This window comes from Octopus bimaculoides, chromosome 2 (assembly GCF_046866305.1).
Source record: "Octopus bimaculoides isolate indiv1 chromosome 2, ASM4686630v1, whole genome shotgun sequence".
NCBI classification, from domain to species: domain Eukaryota; kingdom Metazoa; phylum Mollusca; class Cephalopoda; order Octopoda; family Octopodidae; genus Octopus; species Octopus bimaculoides.
Genome location: NC_142929.1, coordinates 47,479,909 through 47,490,489, shown reverse-complemented (window position 1 = coordinate 47,490,489; position 10,581 = coordinate 47,479,909). Strand labels below are relative to the sequence as shown.

General features: G+C 39.6%; 1 protein-coding gene across 7 annotated transcripts in view; it reads left to right on the top strand.

The window, feature by feature from the left end:
* The first annotated feature begins 532 nt into the window (after positions 1-532).
* The window catches only part of LOC106875928 (tubulin polyglutamylase ttll6), a 420,072-nt gene continuing 410,023 nt past the window's right edge, over positions 533-10,581 (top strand). For 5 of the 7 annotated variants that reach the window (XM_089344881.1, XM_014924246.3, XM_014924242.3 and 2 more), the window contains exon 1: positions 537-1,257. The gene's annotated coding sequence lies outside the window, so the exon portion shown is untranslated. Of the gene's footprint in view, positions 1,258-10,581 lie in introns of all 7 variants that reach the window. The other 2 variants (XM_014924244.3, XM_089344857.1) reach the window with 2 other exon arrangements.

Here is a 10,581-nt window from a genome sequence, read left to right as displayed (position 1 = left end):
TTCAAAGCGATACCCCAGCATGGCCTCAGTATAATGACTGAAACAAGTAAAAGAATTTTTAAAAAATTATAGATGAAGACGACTGGCCGACACGTCACCCTCGCTTCACAAACCACGTGCATCCAGATTCGATCACTACGCGGTACCTGGACCAGGTATTTTCCACTGTAGCGTCGGATTGACCAATATTTTGGCAGACTGAGCCTGCACAGTCGCTAGACGCGCGCGCGTGTGTTTGTATGTGTTTGAGTGCGTTTATGTGTGTGTGTGTTCGTGTTTATGTTTATTTATTGTCGTTTAAAAACCGGTGTTGTTCATGATGTTTTATAACTTAGTAGTTCGACAAATAATTTTGGTAAAATAAATACCAGACCGAAATAAACCATGGAGTGGGATGCGGAGTTATGTGGCTATTTACATACTCGAAGGTGATGCTGCAGTTCATTGACTGTAACGAGGTAAAGATCATAAGAATAGACAAGTAAAATACAAACGAAAATATTTTCTTTAACCAGGGGGAATAACTCTGCTTACCTAAAATCAGCTATGTAAACAAAATGATACGACCGTAAGCGTCTAGTTTCCAAGGAGACCTGTCAGAAAATAGTAATCAATAAAGTCTTGAATGACTTGTTTGTCAGATATGAACTTGACGTATATCTGTTTGGTCCAGCCTGATCCATATCAGCCTGTAAGTGGTTCATTGAATTCGCTGCCAGTTATTGTTTTGGCTAGTGAATAGATGGAGGTTATACTTCGTGAAATTGCTTCTGAAGGTCTCCTTTTTCGGCGGCAACACGAAGTAACAATAGTAAGAGTCAAAAATTGACATTTACAAAAACAAAAAAAAGAAAAAGAAACAGAGAGAAGGGAGGATAAAGAGAAAGAGAGATAGGAAAGAAAAAAGCAACATTCCTAAACTGAATTAAAAAAAATACCCTATAGAAGAAAATTGATGGCCAAAAGATATTTGTCTTGAAAATAAATAAAACAACGACAGACATAAATAAATGAAGTGAAAAAGTAGATACACAGCTAACAAACACAAACAAACAAAAATATTAACGTTATAACGGTAACATTAAGAAAAGTAAAAAGAAGTACAACTATTATTACTACAACTTATACAACAGTAATAAGAATTTTAGGAGAACTAGAAATACGTCATGTCTACTTTATATTATTAAGAATCTCAATTTGGAAAAATGTACCTTTACAGAATATACAACGGCTGGGACACAGTTTGCATTTAGTGAGGTGAGTTAAGAAAATTTTTTAATTCTTTTCATAAGTCGTGTTAATTTAAAAGTTGCTGCTTTCGGCACCCTCCCCAACATACACACACACACACACACACACTTTCTCACGTTCACCCTATCTACATACTGTTATACTCGCCTTTTCATTCAGTGGGAGATTATAACGTGGGTCGGACGTTGATAGAGCAGGCCTATGATGATTGCGTTCCAGCTGTGACCATCCTGTCTTTCTTCACAGACAATGTGTCTCGGACTACATAATCCAGTGTCCTTCCATTGTTTATATGATAAGAGTGGTTTACAGAGATATTTTGTCTACTATTTCTAACAGGCATTCAAGCCATGACCATACCGCCCTTTCTGCTTCTTTTCAAGTCGGAAGGGAGTAATTTGAGGAGCATTTGACAACTATTTCTACCAGACTGAGTGACCCTTAAAGCAAGGGTGGGAAAGCGTGTTGGTAGTATCAAAGGCGAACTGAAAATGTGTTAGAATCCGTTAGAGCGCATCCCCCTCCCCCGTTAATAATAATCACTCTTTAATTTCACAAATCCATAGGTATGCATCTTTAAAATTTAGTCTTAAAACCATTTTCAGGGAGTTCTTAGAAACCTTGTTAGGAGATGGTTTCAGCTTTCGCCAGTATGTTGAAGTTTGCTACTCCTTTTGCAGAAACATCTTTGTCAGATCGCCCCTTCTTTATCAAGCATAAACGGCCCCAGTTGATGTACCAACTGATTTTATTGAAAGAGAATGAGAGTAATTCTGCCCCTGGTTCTATTATCTAAATTCATGAAACCTTTCATCTTTAAATTATGTTCTAAATACCAGTTTAATAATAACACAATTCTATTGATAAATTCTTCATTATTTTCAAAATATATCGAAGCAAAGACTGTATTTCAACCGAAATGTGGTTACAAGTGAGTTACTAACCCGCCTGAAACCACCCTTAGTTTAATTAAGCAAATCCCTTGTTTTAAATAAAATAAAATAAAAATCTACCGTCAAAATTTCATGTTACTTTATGTTCGAAACACCACCTTAATAATGGCTTAGTTATTTTAATAAACTTTTCGTTGTTTTGCAAATTAACTGAAACATTGACTGATAACAGAAGGGTTAACTGACAAGTAGTTTTAATTTTCTAAGTTCGTTCACTTCAGTGGATGTTTGCTTTCATATTCGCGACCGTTTTTATTATGACCGTGAACTCAAAAGCAAATAGACACCAGACTATAACAATTCAATACTAGCATGAACACTATTATGTTTTCTAAAACTTTTTGCACTTCAAAAATTATTTTTCTTAACTGTAATTCTGTTTCCTATCTTTCTTTAAGTATACGCGAAATCAATGGAGACTAAATTCTTTGCAGTTTTTTTATTTTTGCTATTTCCTTTTATGATCTATGCTGTAATCCTTTACCCAGGTTGATTTAACTTTTCATCCAACTAAAATCGGAAAAATATGTATCTAAATCGGTGGGTTCATATGTGATGTTGACCAAATTATGTGTGATTTTGTGTCAATGTTACAAACCAAGACTAGTTACGTCCCTTTATGTTCTGTGTTCAAATCTTGCTAAGGCTGATTGTTTTAACACCTATCAGGATTGGTGAAAAGCCTATCAATCAAATATTTGGATCAATAAAATCTACAAAACTAAACTTCATCACTTCATACAAAATTTGTCATCTTGTGTCTATGTGAAAAATCCTTCAATAATGCTTAGTTAATGTTTACTCAACTGTTCAAAGCATCTCAGCTGTGACCATGTCTTCTCTCTCTCTCTCTCTCTCTCTCTCTCTCTCTCTCTCTATATATATACATATATATATAAGGGATACATTTTAAAATATGGCTTTGCTTATTGTTGTTGGTGATGTTGAGGCTGAGTTCAACACTCAGCAGACCTATATTCAAAGATATTCTTTGCCATGACATTACAATACTTTTTTACTGCCAAAGTCTACCTTGGACCTTGTTAAACTAATGTGATTTCTTTTTAAACAATAATATGTGATTTCATGTAAAGCAGTACTGACCTCATAAAATTGTATGTTTTCAAATATATGGTAACAAGCTTGCTTCCTATACACATGGTTTTGTATTCAGTACCACTGCATGGCACCTTGGGCAAGTGTCTTTATCTCTAGCATCCACGCTGACCAAAGTCTTGTGAGTGCATTTGGTAGAAGGAAACTGTAAGAAACCCATGAAATATATATAACAGAACAGTAATATACATACATACATATGTGTGTGTGTTTCTGTCCTTGTCAATGCTAACTTAGTGATTCAGCAAAAGAGATTTGTAAAATAAATACTAGACTTTAAAGAACAAGTGTGGAGGTGTGGGTCCGATTTGTTTGACTAAATTCCAGCATAGCCACATTTCAATGACTAACACAAGTAAAAAATAGAGATATATAGATATATAGATAGATATGTGTGTATATGAGCATAACAGTGCTCCTATGCTTATACATATAAGCATATACATACATATACATATACATTATATATATATATATATATATATATATATATATATATATAAATATATCATAGAACTGTCCAACCCTTGCTAGCATGGAAAACGGATGTTAAACGATGATGATGATGATGATATATATATGTATATATATATATATGTATATATATATATATATATATATATATATATATATATATATATATATATATATATATGTATATATATATATATATATATAAGAATACAAAAAATGGGACAAGAAAACAGACGGCAACAAAACATCCAGACTGATGATACAAAAAGGGACAAGAAAAAACAAGGATGGTTCATTCAGAGTTTTCTTTCCTCAGTCGAGTTCCAGATCATCTTTGCAGTTTTGGCTGGTTATTTACGAGTCTGCTCCAATCTGGCCAATCCCTAGGAAAATCTAAGGTAAGAGCACTAGATTCTTTGGAAGGAAGCAGCAAATGTATACAAAAACAAGGACAGAAAGGAAATGGAAAAATGGTCCACAAATACAAATGCAAACAACAGGACATTAACAACAGGTGTCTTTCGACTAAGGACAAATTATATTAAGCTGGCGTGTGTGGAAGTGAAGCCTTACAGCAGTGACATAAGTAATGACAGGCATGGGACGGAATATAGATGTTGCATGGATGGTAGTCAAACCAAGAAAGAAATGTCAGGCTTGGCAGAATACCGGTCATGTGGAAGAAGAGGAGAGAGGCAGAGGGATAGAAGAATTAGAGAGGGATGAGAAAGAAAGAAAATAGAAAATGGACAGAGTGAAGTGAAAGAGGAGGGAAGGTGAGAATGAAAGGAAGGCCAAGAAATGTGAGAGAGGGGGAGTGAAAGAAGGAAGAATGGAAAGAACAAAGTAAGTGTGAAGGGGCTGAAAGAAGGACAGAAAGATTGAAAGAATAAGAGAGTCGTACAAAATTTAGATATTTGTATATATGTATGTACTTACATATAAGAGACCAAAGTGTACGTACGCCACTATATGTATATAAAAACGAATAGAAAAAATGGGACAAGCATGCAACAGATGACAAAACATCCAGATAGTTAGATGATGCAAAAAGAGAAAAGAAAAAAAAGGACAGGTCAATAAGAGTTTTCTTTCTTTAGTCGAGTTCCAGATCATCTTTGCAGTTTTGGCTGGTTATACTCGAGACTGCTCCAATCTGGCCAGCCCCAAGGAAAATCTTAGCTAGAAGCACTAGATTCCCTGGAAGAAAGCAGCAAATGTATGTGAAAACAAGGACAGAAAAAAACGGAGAAATGGTACACAAATACAAATGCAAACAAACAGGACATTAACAACAGGTGTCTTTTGACTAAGGATGAATTACGCTGGCAGGTGTGGAAATATATATATATATATATGTATATATATATATATATGTGTGTGTGTGTGTATATATATATATGTATATATATGTATATATATATATATATATATATATATATATATATATATATATATATATATATATGCAATAAACACTGTAAACAAACAGGAAACAACTTCTATCTCATTCCAGGGAGAAAAACTAGAGGTAGTTGATAGCTTCCGCTATCTGGGTGACCAAATTAGTAGTGGGGGTGGGTGCGCTGAAAGTGTAACTGCTAGAATAAGAATAGCCTGGGCCAAGTTTAGAGAGTTCTTACCTCTGCTGGCGACAAAGGGACTCTCACTCAGGGTAAAAGGCAGACTGTATGACGCATGTGTACGAACAGCCATGCTACATGGCAGTGAAACATGGGCTGTGACTGCTGAGGACATGCGTAAGCTCACAAGGAATGAAGCCAGTATGCTCCGCTGGATGTGTAATGTAAATGTGCATACCCGTCAGAGTGTAAGTATCTTGAGAGAAAAGCTGAACATAAGAAGCGTCAGTAGTGGTGTGCAAGAGAGACGATTGCGCTAGTTTGGACATGTGGTGAGAATGAATGAGGATAGCTGCGTGAAAAAGTGGAAGAGGTAGGCCCAGGAAGACCTGGGCTGAGGTGGTGAGGCAAGACCTTCGAACATTGGGCCTCACCGAGGCGATGACTACTGACCGAGACCTTTGGAAATGTGCTGTGCGTGAGAAGACCCGGCAAGCCAAGTGAGATCGTTGCCAGTGCCCCTGGACTGGCTCTTGTGTGGGTGGCACATAAGATGTACCATCCTGAGCGTGACCGTTGCCAGTACCGCCTGACTGGCCTTGTAGGGTTTTCAAGCGAGATCGTTGCCAGTGCCCCTGGACTGGCTCTTGTGCGGGTGGCACATAAAAGACACCATTTCGAGCGTGGCCGTTTTCGTGCGGGTGACACGTAAAAGCACCCACTACACTCTCTGAGTGGTTGGCGTTAGGAAGGGCATCCAGCTGTAGAAACTCTGCCAAATTAGATTGGAGCCTGGTGTAGCCATCCGGTTGCACCAGTCCTCAGTCAAATCGTCCAACCCATGCTAGCATGGAAAGCGGACGTTAAACGATGATGATGATGATATATATATATATATGTATATATATGTATTGCTGGAGGCTTCCATGGCATACATGGAGGCTATGGCTTCGGTTCCCGCAACGAGGAGGGAACCAGACTGCTGGAGTTCTGTGATGCAACCAATCTTATGGTCTGCAATACCAACTTCAGGAAACCTGCGAGTCACCTAGTCACCTACCGCTCCGGCAGACACTCTAGCCAAATCGACTACATCCTAGCCAGAAATAGGGAAAGAGGGCGGCTTATAAATGCCAAAACCTACCCTGGCGAAGAATGTACCCCACAACATAGATTAGTAGTTAGCGACTTTGGGATCAAGGCAAAATGGGTGCCCAGAATTAGACAGGCTTGGAGAAGAAGGGTGTGGAAGCTTAAAGACCCTGCAAACGGACAGAGACTTAGAGACAAGTTACTTGAAGCATTTAACGAAATAGAAGGGGATATAGCATCATACAACGTGGAAGACAATTGGAGATTTCTGCGGGACAACCTGTTGAAAGCCACTGACCAGATTTGTGGGTGGTGTAAGGTCCCCTCCCGACCCAGAGTAACGTGGTGGTGGAACAAGGAGGTAGACAGGGCTATTAGATAAAAGAAACAGGCTTGGAAGGACTGGAAGAACGGTGGTAGCAGGGAATTGTACCAATGTGCCAGAAGGGAGGCTAGGCGACAGGTTTATTTAGCCAGAGGGGAAGCAGATAAGGAAAGATTTGCCAATGTTCTGCGCCGTGAGGACCAAAGACTCGAGGTATTTCGTGTTGCAAGACAGTGTAGGAGAGAGAATAGTGATGTTGTAGGAGAGAAATGTGTTCGCATGGATGATGGTACGCTTGCATTAAATGAGGATGCAAAGAAAGAGGTCTGGAGATGCCACTACTATAGATTGCTTAATAAAGAGAATGAATGGGAGAAAGAGAGCCTGCCGTATGTCGACCCAATAGAGGGACCAGCTATCCGAGTTGATAGTACCAGGGTAGATAAAGCAATTAAGAGTATGAAGACCGGGAAAGCCCCCGGCCCATCAGGAATCACTGCAGAGATGCTCAAAATATCTGGCAGTGTTGGCTATAGCCTAGTCACCCGTATTACGAACCAGGTGATACACGAAGGAGTCATACCCAATGACTGGTGTAGCAGCATCATAGTCAACTGCTACAAAGGTAAAGGTGACGCTTTAGATACAAATAATTACAGAGGCATCAAGCTGTTAGATCAGGTTATGAAAGTTACAGAGAGGGTCATAGCCCAACTAATTAGGGAGCGAATCAATTTAGATGAGATGCAGTTTGGGTTCGTGCCAGGTAAAAGCACTACTGATGCCTTATTTCTAGTGAGACAGTTGCAGGAGAAATACCTAGCTAAGGATAAACCTCTGTACCTGGCTTTCGTTGACATGGAGAAAGCCTTTGACAGGGTCCCCCGATCCCTTATCTGGTGGTCAATGAGGAAACTTGGGATAGAAGAATGGTTAGTGAGAGCTGTGCGAGCCATGTACAGAGATGCTGCCAGTAAGGTGAGGGTTGGAAATGAGTACAGCAATGAATTCCGGGTAGAGGTAGGGGCCCACCAAGGTTCCGTCCTCAGCCCCCTCTTATTTATCATAGTCCTCCAGGCAATCACAGAGGAGTTCAAGACAGGTTGCCCCTGGGAGCTCCTCTATGCTGATGACCTTGCCCTAATTGCGGAGTCACTATCAGAACTAGAGGAGAAGTTTCAGGTGTGGAAGCAAGGTCTAGAACTGAAGGGCCTTAGAGTCAACCTAGCTAAAACCAAAATCCTAATAAGTAGGAAGGTAGATAAAACACAAACCCCTTCAGGTAGATGGCCCTGCTCAGTATGTAGAAAAGGAGTAGGTAGTAACTCTATAAGATGTACCCGGTGCAAGCTATGGACACATAAGAGGCGCAGCAACATCAAAGGCAGGTTAACTAGCAAGTTAGTTTTTGTTTGTGGCAGATGTTCAGGTGCAATAAAGACTGTAAACAAACAGGAAACAACTTCTATCTCATTCCAGGGTGAAAAACTAGAGGTAGTCGATAGCTTCCGCTATCTGGGCGACCAAGTTAGTAGTGGGGGTGGGTGCGCTGAAAGTGTAGCTGCTAGAATAAGAATAGCCTGGGAAAAGTTCAGAGAGCTCTTACCCCTGCTGGCGACAAAGGGACTCTCACTCAGTAAAAGGCAGACTGTATGACGCATGCGTACGAACAGCCATGCTACATGGCAGTGAAACATGGGCTGTAACTGCTGAGGACATACGTAAGCTCGCAAGGAATGAAGCCAGTATGCTCCGTTGGATGTGTAATGTCAATGTGAATACCCGTCAGAGTGTAAATATCTTGAGAGAAAAGCTGAACATTAGAAGCATCAGTTGTGGCGTGCAAGAGAGACGATTGCGCTGGTATGGACATGTGGTGAGAATGGATGAGGATAGCTGCGTGAAAAAGTGCCACACCCTAACAGTTGAGGGAACCCGTGGAAGAGGTAGGCCCAGGAAGACCTGGGCTGAGGTGGTGAGGCAAGACCTTCGTACATTGGGCCTCACCGAGGCGATGACTACTGACCGAGACCTTTGGAAATGTGCTGTGCATGAGAAGACCCGGCAAGCCGAGTAAGATCGTTGCCAGTGCCCCTGGACTGGTTCTTGTGCGGGTGGCACATGAGATGCACCATTTTGAGCGTGGCCGTTGCCAGTACCGCCTGACTGGCTCCCGTAGGATTTTCGAGCGAGATCGTTGCCAGTGCCCCTGGACTGGCTTGTGCGGGTGGCACATAAAAGACACCATTTCGAGCGTGGCCGTTTTCATGCGGGTGACACGTAAAAGCACCCACTACACTCTCTGAGTGGTTGGCATTAGGAAGGGCATCCAGCTGTAGAAACTCTGCCAAATTAGATTGGAGCCTGGTGTTGCCATCCGGTTTCACCAGTCCTCGGTCAAATCGTCCAACCCATGCTAGCATGGAAAGCGGACGTTAAACGATGATGATGATGATGATGATGATGATGATGTATGTATATATTATATGTTTGTATATATATATGTATATATTTGTATATATATATATATATATATATATATATATATATATATATATATATATGAATGTATGTATATATATATACACACACACACATAAACGTGTGTGTGTGTGTGTGTGTATCAATATAGATATTTGCCACAAAAGTGGCAAAATATCAGTATCCATCATTCTTGAATCTTATCAGAGGCAAGTTGTCTCATCTAGCACTCAATGTAATGAGGAAGTCATCCTCCAGGTGTTACACCACAGTGAAACGGGGAACAAATAAAACACATACCTTCAGTATGTATTGTTGATAATATATATATATATATATGTATTTCTGGTTTTTTAGCCTTCCTCAGTAAGAAATACTGAAGTGAACGCTGCATCTGGGAAGCTGTGCAGGGATAGTGTTTTTACACCTTTTACCATAAGAGAGAATTTTTTTCTCCATGATAACTACAGTAAATTTGCCTTTAAATGTTGAAATATGTCACAAACACATATTTACATTATTTACATTCAATGGATATTTGTCCTCATCACAACGTTTCGGCTATTATACCCTCCAGCCTTCTTCAGATATCTTGGGGAAATTTTGAACCTGGGTTCTCATTCCTAAGGTATTTTTCGATGTTATTATTATTATCACTATTATTATTATTGTTATTGTTCAGGTCACTGCTTGGAATCTAACTCGGAATCTTGGGGTTAGTAGCCCGTGCTCTAGATTCCGAGTTCGATTCCAAGCAGTGACCGGAATAATAACAATCATAATAACAAAGGTGGTGAGTTGGCAGAAACGTTAGCACGCTGGGCAAAATGCTTAGCGGTATTTCATCTGCTGTTATGTTCTGAGTTCAAATTCCGTTGAGGTCGACTTTGCCTTTCATCCTTTCGGGGTCGATAAATTAAGTACCAGTTATGCACTGGGGTCGATGTAATCGACTTAATCCCTTTGTCTGTCCTTGTTTGTCCCCTCTATGTTTAGCCCCTTGTGGGCAATAAAAGAAATAACAATAATAATAATAATAATAAATAATAACATCGAAAAATACCTTAGGAATGAGAACCCAGGTTCAAAATTTCCCCAAGACATCTGAAGAAGGCTGGAGGGTATATCAGCCAAAGCGTTGTGTTAACAGCAAATAAGATGAAGACAAATATCCCTCGAATGTAAATAATGCAAATAATGTACATAATTCCTCATCTCTTAAATATAGAACTGTACTGTCACAGATATATTTTAATGAAACTAAAGTTTGCTTATACCTAATCACTGCCTGGTGCTGATACTGTTG